General features: G+C 49.3%; 1 long non-coding RNA gene across 1 annotated transcript in view; it reads left to right on the forward strand.

The window, feature by feature from the left end:
* LOC127025194 (uncharacterized) overlaps positions 1 to 15,923 on the forward strand; it is a 142,287-nt gene extending 126,364 nt beyond the window's left edge. Inside the window, exon 4 of the long non-coding RNA XR_007767632.1 lies at positions 15,114 to 15,923. This is a non-coding gene — a long non-coding RNA (uncharacterized LOC127025194). The remainder of the gene's footprint in view (positions 1 to 15,113) is intronic.
* Positions 15,924 to 16,632: the final 709 nt, after the last annotated feature.

Below are 16,632 nucleotides of genomic sequence, written 5' to 3' on the forward strand. Positions count from 1 at the left end.
GCGCTCCTTTCCAGATGTGCTGCACCTTTGGGACAGACAGAAAATGCTGTAGTGCTGGAGAAGCTGACGATGACAGTGCTGCCCTTCCTCCTTAGGGGATTCTTCATGTATGCTGAGTGGAAACCAGCAAGTACCTTGGAGATAAGAGCGAATCCCTTCAAGGCGGCTACAAGAAGCAGTGCAGATACAGGAGGACTGAAGACAGTAAAACTGTTTTTAGGTAAACTTTTGTTTTTCAGATCAGATCTGCATATTAATACCCTATTTACACGCACACTTAATCCCCAGTTGCAATGGGAGATGAGAATTGTCTGTTATTGCAAGCTCCATCTCTGTGCAATTTCCTGTTGTTAATGCAGCTCAGTCCCTTGTTTCTATTCCAGTCAAATCATGCCAGTTGTCTTTTCTGAGGTCATTGGCACTGCCTTAAAATACCCCCTACCTCTGTGTTCGCAAAGCTTGTGAATAAAGAGCTCTCTCTAAGGAGCTGCTGAGCCAAGTTGCCACGGCCAAGTGAGCATGGACCTGAAGGGGCATTTCCATCACTTGATTAGCTGCCAGTCCTGCTGCTCTGAGCACAAACATGCTTGGCTTCAGACGCATACAGATGTGTAGTCTGACTTTATTTATGTACTCTTCATATCTAGATAGTCCTTAGAAAGCCCCACTCAGGATTATAACAAGATAAATAAGTTTTTAGCACACAAAAAATGAAAACCTTATTATTCTTGTGAAGTAGACAAAAGCTGGAAACTCTTAGCAATAGCAAGCACATTTTTGAGATTTTCGTGTGTCGCAACTTCTTACTTATGTATTTCCTAGAAAAATTGACATTGGTTGTGGAAGCCTCTGTCAGTACAAATGCCATATCAGTTGGAAATATTTTTCTTAATTTTTCACTTTTAGCCATCATGTGGTGTGATATTAATTGGGCAGTGATCAGACGTGCCAAAACTCTGAGGGGATGTGACCTGGTCGGAGGGCTCACCTCAGCCTGGCATAAGGCTTAGGCAATGCCAAGAGGTGAACTTCTCTCACGTTTCTGGTGTTGAGTTTGGGCTTTAGCCCCTTTCTTCCAAACCTGGCAACAGAGGGAGGCATCCACCCTCTGAATTCTTATTGGCATCCTTTCCCTTACCTTGGTACCCCGTCAGCAGCCTTCCTGTAACCTGGATGAGCTGAGCAGATTGTCCATCTGCCTCCTTATCTGTACCTGCATTTATGTGCCGCATTGGTACATGTAGGTATGGAAATATTTCCTCGTGAATGGCACGTAGGAACTATAATAAAAAGCTAGGACTGAGGTGTGTAAGTGTTATATTAAAACCAAACAAACAAAAAACAACAACAAAACCCCCAAGGGATGCTTTCTTGGATGAATTAAAATCCAGATAGTACTGGGCCAGTAGCTAAAAGAGCAAAATAGGCAAACAAATCACTTTGCACCTTCTGTTTAAGTTTGTTCTGGTGCAAGTGTCCTTTTTTTTGAGTGACAGAGTGCTGTTAAGGTGCATGCTCTAGACTCTGACCTGCATCACAGGAGTTGCTCGTCACCTCTGTCCCTTCCCGGATGGCAGCACTCGTTTCCAAATGCTGGCGGTGGGTTCCGGCTGTTGGAGCTCTGTTCTTTCCTATGCTCTACTTTCTTATTTCTGAGCAAAACTACATAGAAAATCAGCAAGAGTTGTATTCGATAACTGTGGAGGCTGATCCTTCTTGAAGGGCTCTGGGAATGGGCAGCGCGGGGCCCTGCAGCGAGGCGAGCTGCGGGGAAGGGGTGAGTGCATGGGGCTGGGTTAGCCAGGCTTGGGCAGCGCAGCGTAGCTGACAACTGGGAGAGGCTCCAATGGTGTTTTCAGTTCCCGCTTGCTCCTGGAAGTGCAGGTGGATTTCCTGGGCTCCTTTCAAGTGCACTCACACTTGTAGGGCTATCTAGGAACTGGAACTAGGTAGGAAGGGTTGTAACATCTTTGTATAATGCAGTTATCTATGGTCTGGGGACAAGATGCTCTGGCTCCCTTTGCCTCTCTCCTGCCTATTTAGGCAAGGGGGGAGATGGATCAATGGAGGATGGAAGAGGTGAGGAACGGCTGCATCCTTCGGGAGCTGCTGTTTCACAGAGGTGCAAGCATTGACGTTGGAGGGAGGGAGAGCAAAGCTTGGAATTGGAGAAAATGGGCTGGATGGCAGTAACAGAAAAAACTTTCTGCTTTTCTTATAGGCAAGCAAAATCTGGAGTGGCAGAGGTGGGTCATTTCTGTCTCTCTGACAATAAACACATTGAAGTGTCAGTGCGGGGAGCAGCAAGTTTGTATTCTTGAATCTCTGATAAGTAACAATACATTGTGCTTCATACATGCTCAAAAGAAAACCGTTATTCTTCTGAAGATCTTGTCCCACTTTGCAAAGTCTCTTTATTCCAGTTTTTCTGAGTCACAAAGTGAGAGGGGAGGTCAGGCCATCGGGGCTAGCGTTGCAGAGAATCTGGAGGGCATCCCTGGCCAGCTTAACCCAGTGGTGTGCGTTTGTGTTTGAATTTGCTATAATAAATCCCCTGATGAGGTCCCATCAGTGAAGCGAACAGAATCGACACATCATTACGTTAAAAATAGCTATTCACGGTCACAAAGTCTGTGTTACCTGGTAGTAAATTGGGTCCTCGCCCTTCCCCAAGCTTGCAGCTTCTGTTGCTGCCTGCAAGGCTGGAAGGAGTAGCCCCTTTTTGCATCTCTGCTGGCACAGCAAAATTACATGTCTCACCTGGGAGTGTGTGATGTGTGTCATGGTGGGCGGAAGGCACCGATTCCCACCACAGGCACAGGGTAGAGCAGCAGTTTGGAGCAGGCTCCCGGCTCGTTTTCTTGCCAGGCTGTGCCCATCCTGAGATGCGTTTGGAGCACCTTGAGCCTGTCTGTGTTGGTAAGGTGGTTTTGCCTCTCTGCTAGGAGATTATTCTAAAGGTACGTTTTATCCCGTGCAGACTGCTGGCATATGCAGACACATGCAGCCGGCATTCGCTGGAACTGGCAAGCTGGAAAAATAACGGTGTCCTCAGGGAAAATATATACTCCCTTGTTGGTACCTTCCTTCTCTCTGCTGGCAGTTTCTCTGCACGTATCACAGCTTTCAGCCTGCTGCCCCTGAGAGCCAGAGAGAAAGATAAAACATTCTCATCACAGCGATGTTATTTTTCTTTCAAAGTTCTCTAGCGCTTTCATATGTGGTTGTTGATATCGAGAGCTATAGATGTCACAGATCTGGATATATGGATAGAGACGTACAGCTGAGTGTGACAGCTGGGTGTCTGACTCTTTTCCATTTCAAAATCTGATCCCTCTTCTCTGCCATCAGTTTGATTTCATGCCCCTTCTGGCTCCTTTTTCAGCAGGGCTGGGAGCTGTGTAGAATTTGAGGCTTCATTTCCAATGAGCTTGTCAGGTCTCAGCCCGCAGCAGTGAACTCATTAGCAAAATCAACGCTGGTGAACATCCCTTGATTACAGAAGATGTCAGCACATGGTGTGTCTGAGGGACTGAGCTGCCCTCCCACTGCAAAGGCTTTTCTCCTTGGCGATGCGGGGTCATATGTTGGGTGTATTATGCTGACACTGCACAGCAGCAGGGAGTTGCACCGTGTCGTGCGGCAGTGACACCGCTGCTGGGATCCACCTCAGCTGGCGAGCAATCCGCTTATCCAGAAGGTAGCTCAACGTTCGTGTCTTGCACTAGTGTAAATCAGGAGCGATGGGTTTAATTCGATTGCTGTGACTGTATTCTTATGCTTGGTGCAATCAGAAATAACAGCACCAAACTCAACGGGAGGGATTCTCAGCTTGGCCTCACAAATGGAAGGTACGGCAGAGCGGTTCAGTGGACTCGCGTGGCTGCCTACGAGGGCATGCAGGAAGGTCTGTGCCAGCCCCTCTCTGGACCGTGCTGTGGTTCTCTCTGCAGCACCATCAGCACCAAAGTATTTCCTGCTGCAAGGCTGAAGAAGCAGAATTACTGCACGTACAGCTGGAGCTGATGAGGCTCAGCACCCTCTCTCCTTGTTTCATGTTTAATTAGCTGGCATGGGAAGGATGGATTGGGTAGAACAAGGAAGCAGGAGGGAGAAGGAAGGTTAATCTATCCTCTAGCCTTGCTATTCCTTCTTCCTTGTGATCTTGTGAAGCAAGGAGATGATGTGTCCTTTGAAGTGCAAAGTACTCCCCATCCTTCTCCCCGAAGTGGTCTCGCTCCTCCTCCTCCTCCTCCCAGCCTCGGTCCGGCTGCTTTCTGCAAAGTGCTGAGGTGCTGGATCCATCCTTACGCGGGGCTGCAAGCGAGGGCTGAGAAGCAGGATTTCAGGACTGGCTTTTCTAAACACCCTGAAAGCCATGTGCCTCTACAGACAGTCCTGGGGTGCTGCCTGGATTTAGTGTTAGGAGTTTGGGGTTACTGAAGCAGGAGGAAGGGTTTGGGCTGTGAGGGGGCCGGGGCTGCGGGAAGGTGGAGGACAGCGAGCAGGGGAAGGCAGTGCTGCTCGGGGGCAGGATGCTGTGGAGCTTGCAGTGGTGCTGGGAAGCCCTGGTGTTACCTGGGGTCTCACCAGGACCTCAGGTCTTACAAATAGCAGTGCAAAACCCCAAGCTGGTATTTGTAAGGAGAGTGAGCTGGGCTCCCTCCTCGAGTGGTCTTCAATAGCTCTGTTCAATTTTTCAGTAAACTCTTTCAGAACAACAACTTGGGGATATCGGGAACAGAAAGAGAGGGCTGTCATGGCATGGTGTAACAAACAGCCCTTTCCCCGGGACCCGTGTTCTCCCCAGGTCATAGTAATTGAATTGTTTTAATATTAATATCTTCTCTGGAGCTCTGCTGATGGGAGGGAGGGAGAGATGTTTCTTCCAAAATAGTCTTAAGCTAATGCAGAAAGTATGAATAAATCTCTCAGAGATTATAGCCCCTGGAAAGCTCCTGTGAATATCAGAACGACATCCTTACTGCTATGGGAGGTTTGATTGAATTACAAATTTGAGGCAACTCCGAAGTAAAACTGATTAAGTCTTTTCTTTTTTACTCTCTTGTAGCTTTTTAAAGCGCTAAAGCTTTTTAATAATTAGAAATCCCCCTGTCCTGTTTGTAAGTAGTTATAATTGGCATCGTCCTGTCTGTAAGTAGTTCTAATTGGCATTGTGTCCACATAGATGGTTATGCACTAAAGCAGAAAACTTGCAAAGCACAAGCCCGTTATGAGAAGCATTATCGCTCGTTTTCTCCGAGGAACACCCATGGTTTGTGTTATGGGAGGATCACCCTGGGGTTTGGAGAAGGCAGTGGGAGAGTGAGATGACGTCCAAGAGATGAGCCCATGGGTGCTGCGGCAGCCGCCGGAGGTGAAATGGGGATTGGACCCCAGCTCAGCCCCCAGCCCCGCGATGCAGGGACCTGGGGTACAGCCTCTTACGTAGCTCTTGGAAACAAGGTTTTTCTTGGCTGTTGTGGAAATAGCAAAGCCTCCTTTCCCCGGGCACAAAGTGCTTGCAGGGGGGGAGAGGAGGGTCCTGCCCAATGGGGCTGGCTCGGCTCTTCCCATCGGATGTGCATGAGCCGTACCCACGCCCACAGCGACTGTGGTGTTTGATTAACATTGTCACTGTGCTGCCAGTATCTAACTCATTGCTTTGTAAAACATTGTCGGTGTAAAGACACTATAGAAATCACCTTATTCAGTTCTCTTCTATTATACCAGAGATAAAAAAAAGAAAAAAAAAGAAAGAAAAAGAAAAAGCATTGTACCACAGAAGCTTCACATCTCTTGCAGGGCTGTCTATACGAAGAAGACAGCTGTGGTCTTTACCAGCCCTTGACAAGTGATTTTTCCAACAATCAGATGGGAGAACATGCTCTGTTAGGCTTATAATTGATAATATACCACTGTTGAAATATGCCTGTCAGTTCTGCAGGTAGATAAAATTATATCATTGATATTTCATAACAGTTTTCACAGGCAGCATCTGAAACCACGTCCTCCCCGTGGCAGATAAAAGGTTAGACAGGAAGATGTGTCAGCAGGATCCGGCCTTCTGCCCCAGCAAGGGAGAGAGGAGAGGAGCCCGCTGCAGACCTCCGGTCCCGGGCTGGGCTCTGTGTGTACGGCAGATCACACGGGCATTTTTGAAGCCTTTCCCAGGGACCAGCAGAGACACTCTGCGCTGGGTATGAAAATGTCTGTATCACAGAGGGGTTAAAATAATGAATAGGGAAATTCAAATGATCTAACTCAAGTCATAATGCCGACTGTTTAAACAGAGAAGGCAATTAAGTATTGGACACTTCAGAAAGTGCTGCGATTGATCCCTCCACCCCTGGGAACGTTTTGAAGATGAGCGCAGGCTTTGGGAAGATGTTGCATGAACATCTAGGCTGCTGAGCGCGGAGCAGGCGTGCCTGCGTCCTGTACCTCAGTTCCAAGGAGGACGAGGGACGAGCCCAGCCGGAGGTGGCAGAGGGTCCTTTGCGGCTCTGCCCACATCCTGCTCCCCCTGCCCATCCCATGGCTGCCTACTCCCAGGCGTCTCCTGCCAGAGACTGGTGTGGCTAAACCCACCAGCAGGATCCAGCAAAGCTCTTCAGCAGTGCTGGGGGGGCTGGTGTACAGTTGGGGTGAGGGGCACTGGCTGCCTTTGAGATTGTAGGTCTCAAAAAGGGCTCCGGACCCCTTCGGAGCTAGATGTCACAGTCCCACAACGTCCAGAAATTCAAGAAATCCAAAAACTTTTTGGATCTCTTTTTAGAAAGTGTTTGCTGAAAAGAAAACGTAGGGCTGAGACAGGGAAGGAGCCCCAGGACTTCCTACCACCACCACCACCACCTTGCTGTGCCTTCTCTGTCCCATTGACAGCTTGGTGTCTGTCCAGTATCAGAGGAGTGCCACGTGAACTGGGTTGTGGGAGCGATCAGTTGCTCAGCCATGATGTCCAGGATCCTACAAGACGGTGCCTCTCTTGGGTTGCACGAGAAGGTCCTCACCTTGTCTTACCCATTGGTGCATTCGCAATCCCACATACATGCTGGTACTAGAGAGAGAGAGAACAGGTTTAATGACCAGAGGTTGGAAACAGCTTGTGATATGGGAGAGATGGAGAAGGGAGCTGCAGGAGTTGTGGGCAGGACTTTGTTGTGTCTGTTTGAGGAGACATTGCTCCAGACCAGGAGTTTGTAAGCAGGGAGGGAAGAAGGTCCAATGCATGTGCTGATTCAGTGTCCTGCAGAATAAAAATGAAAAAAACCTAAAAAATTTAAAAAAGGAAAAAAGCAGTTTTGGAAGTAAAAGGAATAAATTATTCTCGTTTTGCTGCTGACCAGGTGGAAAGCAGCAAGTGAGGCACAAGGCGGGGACCTGGCAGGGCTCACGGCTCCTCTCTGCCAGCCTTGGCTCAGGGGAAGGACGTAGCAGCCTCTGCTTTCTCAGTCCTCCCTTCTCTCTCTTCCCCTCTCTCTTTCCTTCTTTCTTTCATTCTTTTTTGGTAGAGAACTCGAATCGATGGATTGCAAGAGCAGTTACGTGACATTTCTGACACCCCTTTTATTGTGCCCCATGAATCGTGCCCCGCTCCAGTGGGTGCTCAGCCGCCAGCCCCTGTCTGCAGCCCAGTGAAACCGGCTGTCAGGGTGGTTTGGGCAGAGGGTTGTTCATCCATGGCCTCACCCATTTAAGCCCCCAATTAGCACCTTGCACCAAGACACCCAGGCCCGCCTGGCATTAGTACTTTCTGCGCTGCGACTTCTTCCCATTTGTTAGTGTTACTGACTAACATTTGGAGTCAAATTAAAGGCATGTAGCTAACAGCGAGCTCTGAATTCTCTTCAGGGTTGGCTGCACTGAGTGAAATTAAAGTTCCCGACATCCCCATTCCCCTTCCCCCTTACTAATTAGCCCTCCCCAACTCTTAGAGGTTGACATTTAAAATGAACTCAGCTAAAATGAGTATTTTTGTAACCAGGATTTTCAGTGCTGATAATAGGAACACAGAGGGGAAAAAAACCCTGACTTAGAGGGCAGCCAGGGAAGGTGCTGTGGAGAAGCCGGCTGTCCTCGCTCCCGCCCCGTGCTCGGGGCAGCGCTGGCTGGAGCAGGGCAAGCACTGCTGACACCCAGCCCTGATGGCAGTGCTGCCTGGGTGCGCGTGCTAAAGCCTGGGAAGGGGCCATGAAGGTCCCTTGAATTGATGCATTAAGGGGAGGTTTTTTTCCCTGACTCCCTGATGAAGGTCCCTTTCGTGAGAGATTTCTCCCTTCAAGGTACAAAAGCCAGTAAATTCTGGGCTAAGTCTGCAAATCCCCAGCTGACGTTTCTGACTTGACTTACTCTGCTGAGTAAAATGCAGAGCATAAAGACATGAGTTTTAGCAGCGCTGTGTGACCAGGCTGCCAGGCTCTTAAACCCCCAATTTCCTGGCTTTTGATGGGTTTAAATCAGGATGGGTCTAATAATAATGATAGTTGGTACTTATATGCCACTTTATCTTAAAAGCACTGTACAAACATTAATTAATTATAGACACAGACAGTGTCTGCAAATGTATAGCTGCAGATGCATGCAGCTTCAGAGCCACGCACAGCTTTCAAGCCAGGAGTCTCACAGCGTGCGAGAGCACAAATTACATCCGCTGCAGCCCCTCTGCGGGCAGAGCTGCGTTGGTCTGGCATTACCTGCCGGGGGTGGCAGCTCCAAGGAGGTGGCCCCCAAAGGTGATTAAAGAGACAACCTGTGCCCCGTGTGTGCCTGTAAACGCGTCACCGGCACAGCGGGACTGCAGCTCGGGTGAGTGCCCCTCCGCGTGCTGGGGTACAGGCTTTCTTCACACCAGTTTATTGACATCTCCCCGGTTAAAAGGAGGCTGGTGGTAGGTAATGCTGTAGCGTACCAGGTGGCATGTTCCTTTGTGCTTCAGCCTCTACGTGGCAAAGTGGTAAGCGTGATATCTTCCTACGTCTCAGTCCTGGACCAGTAAAAGGCACCTGCTTCTTATTCCTGGCTAGAGAGGTGATAAGCTTTGGGGATTAGCTCCTGGTTTGGGGCAATTTGCTCTGACTAGGCAAGACAGAGAATGAGTAACCAAGTTCTGCCTGGATTATTAGCCTCCTTATGGTTGTAGGTGTTACTCTTTCGGGGGATGCTGTGGTCCCTAAAATTTACAGGTGATGCGGAGATGAAAACTGCCCATCTCCTACTTCTCCAAATTAAAACAAGCACCCCAATACTGCACGGAAGCTTGCTGTTGGCAGTTAGAAACTGCAGCTGCACCAGCCCTCCTCTCCAAAGAGACGCTGCCTGACTGGGATGCGATAGCGTGTGTTGGGGATGCTCTGTGCCTGCGTGGGAGGGAGGGAGGGCGGCAGCAGCCATGTAGGAAGGCAGGCTCTGTCTTCACAACCTTTCCCCAACTCTGACCACATGCTGGACATGCAAAAGATCCCTGTTTCCAAGGAAACAGGTTCTTTCTGCATGTGCTGCAGTGAGTCGGGAAAGTTTGCCTTCATCAAACCCCCACAGTGAAGAGAATAAGCTCCAGAGATGCTGTCCTAGGGACGGCAGCCTGATTGCTGCTGCTTTCCTTATTTACATCTCTTTAAGAAAAGCAAAAAGAAAAAGACAATCTCCCTCCTGCCCCTTGCAGAGGAGATCTCTCCTGATTCCTGGTGAGCCTTGACAGTGTCTGAGGGCAGAGGAGATTACTTCAATCATAGACACATCACTGAGCATCCCAAAACTGCGCATCCCCTCTGCAAAGTTTGGGCTGTAAATGCTGTTCCCCCGTGCAGTGGCAAACTGTGGGCAGCTCAGGGACGTGTCGCCTCATTTTGTTCCTCTTTATTCACTTTCCAGTAAATTCAGCATCGAGTCAGGCTTTGAGACAAGAGACCCAGAGGCGTTGGAAATGCTGTGTCTGTGGGGCCCCATCACCTGCCTGGCCCTGCGGACATTGCAGGCAGAGGCTGCTGCCGGCTCGGAGAGCGTGGCTGGGAAGGCAGGAGCAAGGGGCAGCCAGGCGACACCGCGCCGGTGGGCTCTCCTTCACTTCGCGTGGGAATCGGCGCCAGCATTTGTTTCTTTTCCAAGCTCAGAGCTGCAAACAGACACCCCAGGGAAATCACAGCAGAGACCTAGGGATGTGCACTGGGCCAACTTTTTTCTGGCTGAATCATCTCTGAGTCTTTCCAGAGGGGAGGTGGAGCAGGGGAGTGGGTCTGCCATGGGTCAGCCACACGGATGTCTATGCTGGCCGTGTTTCTGAACAGCTCAGCACAAGGGGCTTCTTGGAAGATGCCCTCGATTGCAGTATGCAGCAGGTTTGCATTTACCTCCCGCTTTGCCAGGTTTACCCCCTGTCACTGCACTGACCTGCCCGGGACGCAGCCTGGGGCACCCTGGGCTGGTACCGGGGTGATGCTCCTTGTGCCGGAGGAGTGCAGAGTCTGACCCTGGGTGCTGGGCACTGGGAAGGGACCGCGGGAAGGGGAAAGCACAGGGGCAATCCAGTGTGGACAGCAAGGCTGGAGGTGAAGCGAAGCCCAAAGCCTGGCTCAGAGTGGGCATGTGGGCGTTTAACCCAGCATATGTAGGTGCTCCAGGCCTGCAGTTTAGAGAAATCTCATAAATATTTTAACTCCGGGAGGATGAAGGGAAAACAAACAAATACAGGCTTGGGCCTTTGGGGCATTGCTGTGATCATCTCTTTAGAGAAACAGTCATTTCGCTGGTACTTGGTTCTGCGGAGCGTGGGGGAACGTGGCTGCGGCGCGACGGGGAAGCGGCTGACGCGGGCAGAGCCTGGGTCCTGCCGCGATGCAGGTCCCGAGCATCCCACCATAGCTGCGGTCAGAGCTTGGTGAGTGCTGCAATGAAGTAGCCGTAGTTAAAGGCGCTGCTAATTGCAGAAACACACAAAAAAAGCCAAACCCCAAACCCAGTTTATTCATTGTCTGACAAGTATTTCCATCAAAATTTTGATTTTGGAGAGAGGGAAGACCAAGAAAAAAGGTCAAACATTTCTAATGAGGTTTTTTTGCTCCTATTATTCAACCATGATTTGCCAAACTAAACCACTGATCAAAGCCTTGAGTTTTGATCCAGAATGGGTGGGCAAATGTCATGAACATTTTTGCCATTCTCCTATGCTTGTTTTGACTGCCTCTACCTCTAAAGTCTTATTTGAATTTGGGAGTGAAATTTAATTTTATTATTTTTACAGCTAGAAAGCAATGAAGAATGAATAAATACTCTTTGCTGAACATTTCATTTGAGAAATACACTAAGAACCACTGAATTAATGATTCAGTGATTGAGGCTGTGAATTTTGGTTAATCGTCGTTTTAAAAGCTATACTGGTATAATTTTGCAAGCTGAGGAATATCATAAAATGTTTCAGTTGTTTTGCTGTCATAATTATACAAGACAGACACTGTACAGATGCAGTTCTGGTACACGGGTGCACTGTGCTGGTACAAATTGCTCTGGTTTCCAACCGGGAGCCGTGCCAGCGTAAGCACGTCTGTACCGTAGGACTGAACATCCACCACCGCGGCAGATGTGCAGCCGGGGGCTGGTTTTGGTGGAGCTGTCGCAGTTTTGACCAGGGAGGTGGTTTAGATGTCAGCCTGCGTTTGCACGTTAATGCCAGGCATTAATTACCTGGATCTGTTTGGAACCCGCTCACCGCGACTCTGTAAATATTTGTGACAAAATTCAACATCCACAAAAATCTCTTGATTCTTGGAAATTCAGACCTTGTTCACTACGACTTGCTGTGGGTTTGCTGAAGTCACTGGCAGCCTTTCCAAGGATTGCCTCAGTTCTCTGGCTGTCTGCTGCTCATGGGCTTATTTTGAAGAGAATCCGCTCCCTTTTTTGAGCAAATATGGATGCAGTTTATGGAACTGATGCTCAGCCGGTTCCTTTGGTTTCAGTATAAATCCCAGGAGAGATCAGCATTTTGCTTTAAAATCTTTGAGCAGCTCAAACAGAGGAACGGATAAAGAGAAATGTTTGCACAATCTCTTTGCAAATCAAATCTTTAACATCGTGTATTGCTCTGGAGAGGTGGAGAGGAAAGATAATCCCAGATTTTGACTTTGAGCTTGCAAGGCAAAGCTGTCCTTCATTGTAAAATCAGTGGGAGTTTGTCCTGCAACGGAACCGGAGGATCTGGAGTCCTGAGACATCAAAACAAATTACACTGCGATCTTTTCCTCAGTCTGACTCCAGGAGGTTTTGTCTCGTGCCAAGCGCACGCAGAGTGTGAGCGTTTTGACATGTTCTCCTAATCCTGGGATTTATAAAGCGCTTAGCGACACACACAGAAGTGATTCATTACTGCAGCAGTGCCATGTAGCCTTGTATGCAAAGCAGGGAGAGCGATCGGTGGCTGCCTGCCATGGCCCCTCACCTCTAACACCCCAGCGCTGACACTTGTGCAAAGCCACCACTTTTTGGAGTGGTTTCTGGGGGGTGCTCAGGGTATTGCCCAACGCAGAAGCTTCAGGGCCATCGGTGCCTCTAGGTCTGGGCTCACCACATCTCCATGCTCTCTCTTGCTCTATGGAAAAGGGAAGAACGTGCCAAGGGATGGACCCAGGAGCAACCCTGGGGTCCCAGCCTCATCCATGGCACACGGGTCCTGGGGTGCTACGAGCACTGTGTGGAAGCCAGGGCAGCGTCTCACATTTTCCTCTTTGCAAAACTACTGATTCCTCAACAGCTTGAAATTCCCCAAATGTCTGCAAATTTGAAATATGGGCCCCTTCCTAATGCTTGGAAACGCTGCTGTCCTGTGCTGGAGGCTGATTCCACAGGTAGTGAATAAATTCTGGGGTTTTATGGGTTTGGGCTGAGGTTTGGAGGTACGGAGGCACTGCTTGGTATCTTTAGGACCTTAAATGCCTCCACCAAGCTGGTGTTTGGTAACCAGCCAGGGAGCTTCACCCAGCAGGTGGCTTGTAGCCAGCCCATGGTGCAGGGAACCAGCGTAACGCGCGCTCATTATCTCTGCCTTGCTCAGAAAGGATATTGTGATTTTAATAACTTCTTGGATCCATTTTTTCCCTGGTAGCTCTTGTTGCCTTGGATACAGGCTCTGGAGAGGCTCAGCCCTGCTAAAGATGGTAGATCATTTAAATGGAATAGAAGATGAGGTGCGGATTTGCAAACTGCTTTAGCTCTCAGAGAGAGCTGGCTGGGAGCTCTCCAGCAAAGCTGAGCTTCCTCGGGACATGCCAGTTTGTTAGAAAGGGCGTTGTTCACGGGAACGTGACACCAAAACTTCTTTTGCACAAGGTTAGATGCAATGTCTGATGTGTCTGTGTGACAGTGCCAGTCTGGAAAAAACAGAGCCCCGAGGCTTTGGTAAGTGGCGTTGCACTGATTCCCAGGGCACTGTGACCAGGAGCAGAGCTGGACCTTGGCACCTTTGGCGCGGGGCTTCAAGGACCTCTACTCTGCTGCCATCCTCTTCCTCCTTAACCACTGCCTCTGTCTTCACTCTGGACTTCCAAAGGTCGCACAGGACCTGCAGGGTGGGATGAAAGCCATCAGCTTTTTCAGCATGGGTCCATGGCGCTGCAGTTCTCCTGGGTGTTTGATTCAAAGTGTGATTCCCATTTCTAGCACCCCCTCATTCCCTTTCTCCCAGCCCACTTACGCATGCAGCTTATCTCCAGACAAGCCATGCAAATCAGAGAAATTCTCATTCCGTGCCAAGAGGTCACCCACCCCTAAAGGTCACCAAAGTTATTAAAGAAAAACCCTCGTGCCCAGGGCTTTGGACACCTAATTTGGCTTGCTTTGGTCAAATTTCATGCTGCTGTAGTTTTTCACTTATGCACTTTGAAAGTCTTTTGCTGTGCTGGAGAAAGCCCGCTCATGGTGCCTGGTGTAATCAAATAGCTCTAGCTTTTCTGAGATGCCTTTTCTTCTTTTAATGACTCTGGGGTGTCCAGGCCCATCCTGATGGTAAACAAACTAAATGAATTGCTTTTGCTTCCTGGTCCTCATCATAAACAGATTTGGATATGACGGCTGCCTGACAAGTCATTAAGATCATTTGATCACTGTCAGAGTACATCAGCCTGACTTGAGACAATGCACTAAACCTCGATTTGCTGCTGGGGTTACCAAGTACAAGATGCTAACGACACTGTGCTCTTGGAAATTATTTCTTAATTGCTTTATAGTAGCTGGCAGAGATCATAGCCTTGCTGCGTTAGGTGACACGGCACGGCAGAGCCGTTAGACAAACTGCACAGCCAGAGCCACCCAGCACCCAGCCAGCACCCACGCTGCGGCACAGCTCTGCCCATGCCCTGGGTCAGCAGGAGAGAGGCCAAACCCGAGGGGCAGCCCTCGTGGCCGGCTGGCGGTCCCCTCCCTGCATAGCTGAGGATGCTGTTGGGTACCAACAGATGGGCAGGACCAGGAGAGACGTGTTTGTGTGGGCTAACCTGGGAGCTTCAGCTCTTTTGCCGTGAGTGCAGAGCCAGGGAACTCCTGCCATTGCATCCCAGCTAGTTTCCCCAGTTTCTGCCCGTGGATGCCCCTGTGCTGGATTGAGTTGCTCACCTCTGTCTGTGCCAGCCCTGCCTACGACCCGCTGCCAGCCACGGCCCGTGGGAAGGACTCTTGCGATCCCGGGAGGCCTCGGGAGTTTCACCCTTTGTGCTGCCTTGGGGAGAGGGCAGCAGGGGCCCAGGAGAGGAAGGAGGAATCATTTAGGAAGTAGCAGCAGAACAAAGGAGAAAAAAAATTCTTTTTTCTTTGCTTAAAAAGAAATCTCAGCCTTCCTGGAGAGTAGAAAAGAAGAGGAGGGAGGTAGATGCACCACACAAAGAGAAGAAAATGTGCTGAGAAACCACAAGGCGTTTAAAAGCTCACACAGGAAACCAAACCCGCTTTGATATCCCCTCTCATTGGAAACGTTTGAGGCCAGAATAATGCTGCCATGATTTATCACACAAAGGGATGAGAAAGTGAGTGGATCTGAGAGCTCCTTTCTGGTTCTTAGGACAAAAAAATGCTTTGTATTAAATTACAATGTATAAGCGAAAAACCCTTAATAAAATGTCTATTTGCAGGCATGTATTTGTTGAGCAGCGACGCATGTGCCCTTCCAAGAACAAGCAACTGTGTAAGTAACGGCTGTCATGCAGGAGAGGAGCCACCTCCATCAGCGTGTAAGAACATTTCTGCACTGCTTAACACTTGTTACACACACCTGAGCTGGGTGTCACTCCCGCAAAGGGTCACGCCGCTGTCTTCAGCCTTTGGGAAAGGGCTCGGGTTGGCAGTCATTGGGGTTCATGGCCAAGGGGAAACTGAGGCACAATCAGGGAATTTTCCCACGCCAGAAGCCTGTGAGCACAACGTAAGCCATCTTCCAGGCCAGAGCTGCATGCCCCAAAGCATCGGCTATGCCTTAATTTCATCTCTCCTCCTATTTGTCCAACAGTTCAGCTTGATAGCTTTTATTTTATGCTTGTTTAAGTTAATTTTATAATTAGCGGACAGAAGAGGCGTTTTGGCTGGGTGGTCACTTGTAGCTGGGTACGATCAGGGCAGCTGTAAATTGTCTCTGGTTACCGAGCGGTGAGCAGATGCAGCAGTGCCCATGTCGAGCTGTTCGTGTCTGTTCAAAGGAGGATGCTCCGTGCCAAACGGTAGATTTGCATGGAGGCAAATTGGTCCTGCTTCTTCCCTAAATACTGAGCGGATGTGACCTGAGTCCTTCACAGGAGTAGAAAAAACTCAGCAAACTATTTTTCCTTAAATGTTCATCCAAATATATGGCAGAGCGGTTACTGCTGAACAAATGAAATATGGAGCTGCATCAAAATCAACTTTTTTAACAGTGAAAGGTTTATTATATACTGTGCTTTTTTTTTCCCCCTGCTGGAAAAAAGTGTTGAAAATGAACATTTTTTAAACTGATGAAAAAATCAATGTTACAAAAATAAATGCTTAATTTTTCATTTAACACGTCCCCATTTTTTAACTTCCAGATTACATTTCAGTAATTTGACTTTTCTGCCTGTCATAAACAAGCTGTATCAGGCTGTCTCTCTGGCTGGGAAGCCCATGTTGTGTCTCTGTCTCTCACTGTGCTTGGGAGGGAGGTCGCAGCTCCAGAGCGGGATATTTCCAAGCTTCACCAGGAGACAGAGAATGAGAAGACCTCAGTCCACGACTGTTGGAGCCCCATGTCTTCTCCCCATAAGGGAAGCAGCCTTTTGTATTGCCAACCCCTGAATTTCCATCTGGGACCCATTTTGTGTCTCTCTGCCTAAAGCTGGGAAAGGGAAGGAGATCCTCAAAGGCACATTGTTTTTTAGGTTATTCCAAATCTGGCTGAAACTGAGGAAAACTGAATTAAGAGAAGAGGGATATGGCTCGGACACAAACACAGAAAGTGAGGGGAGGTTTGGAGTAAGCCTTTTAATAACTGGGGGGGGCAGGAGCACTGTGGCACAGCCATGCACCCCGAGAACGGCCGGAGAGGGCAGGGGGAGGCCCGCGAGCCAGGTCTCCCGTCCCCGGGCCGGGCTGGCATGCCTGGGTGGCGCAGGAGGCTGGTGACTTCGCTGGGTGCTCTGCCCA

The sequence above is a fragment of the Gymnogyps californianus genome, chromosome 22, assembly GCF_018139145.2.
Source record: "Gymnogyps californianus isolate 813 chromosome 22, ASM1813914v2, whole genome shotgun sequence".
Taxonomy (NCBI): domain Eukaryota; kingdom Metazoa; phylum Chordata; class Aves; order Accipitriformes; family Cathartidae; genus Gymnogyps; species Gymnogyps californianus.